Source organism: Octopus bimaculoides, chromosome 21 (genome assembly GCF_001194135.2).
Source record: "Octopus bimaculoides isolate UCB-OBI-ISO-001 chromosome 21, ASM119413v2, whole genome shotgun sequence".
Taxonomy (NCBI): Eukaryota; Metazoa; Mollusca; class Cephalopoda; order Octopoda; family Octopodidae; genus Octopus; species Octopus bimaculoides.
Genome location: NC_069001.1, coordinates 26137748 through 26138821, shown reverse-complemented (window position 1 = coordinate 26138821; position 1074 = coordinate 26137748). Strand labels below are relative to the sequence as shown.

At 34.9% G+C, this 1074-nt stretch overlaps 1 long non-coding RNA gene across 2 annotated transcripts in view; it reads right to left on the bottom strand.

Annotated features, from left to right (window-relative positions):
* Window positions 1-1074, bottom strand: part of LOC128250446 (uncharacterized) — a 613350-nt gene that overhangs the window by 57439 nt on the left and 554837 nt on the right. For both annotated transcript variants that reach the window (XR_008266462.1, XR_008266463.1), the window contains one exon: window positions 692-733. This is a non-coding gene — a long non-coding RNA (uncharacterized LOC128250446). The remainder of the gene's footprint in view (window positions 1-691; window positions 734-1074) is intronic.

The following is a 1074-nucleotide window of genomic DNA, read 5'->3' as shown; positions in this document are numbered from 1 at the left end:
GAATGAACCCGGAACTGTGTGGTTGCTAAGTAAGCTACTTACCACAGAGCCACTCCTTCGCCTATAAATTTGAAAATTATGGAAATATTTTTTAAGAAAAATTTCATTGAATATTTCCACAATTCAATTGCTTTTCATTCTAAGTTTAGTTTTTCAACTCTAAGTTGAAAAAGTTGCAAAAATTGAAACCGGTACTAAAATGTTCTTCATGATATAATTATTTTAGCATTTTCTAACTTGTCATATTTTCCTTATATATTTATATATATCGTTTGTGTCATCGTGTTTGTATCCTTCTCCGTTATGTAAAAGATCGTGGTTTGATTATGTTCCCATAATGCATTACTTCAGCAAAACATAACGATAGACTAAGTACCAGGCCTCACAAAATAAGTACTAGGATTGAGGTATTATTAACCCTGGTGATTATCAGATTATCAAGTTTCAATACGGGAACAAGCAAAAAGCAAAACGTGTAGGAGAAGCACATGAATAGATGCAAATAGTTGAAAGGGACGAAATGAAAATTATAGAAAAGTAGGAACTGCACAATAAACAGTGATGAGATATTTAAATGTTAATTTGAATACGAGAAACGTCGTACAAGTAGAAAACTTGTCCAACGTTTCACTAATAAGTAATGAAAGAATGTGCAGTAAGATATTAGCAAGAAAGCGAGGAAATTACTTACAATATACAAACTGCATCCTCAGTCAGATGTGGAATAGTTATTCTGGAAAAGAGCAAAAAGGTGAGTGTGATACATGTGTAGACGTGATAGCAGAACAAGAGATAACATGTGTAACTTCCGATCGTTATTTTTTAAAACATTCTACATCTATCAGTTATTAGACTACGGCCATGTTGAACACCGCTTTGAAGGGTTTACGCCGAAGAAATCCGACTCAGTTCTTATTTAAAGAAAAACAGAAATTCTGATTCAAATTCTAACGGTGGTGTCCGAGGAACCGTTAAGTGACGGGGCCGTACACAAACCAACGATGTTTGCCGAATAGTGGAGGGAAAAAGATACAAACGCGAACGCGCTCAAACACACGCACACACACGTGTATA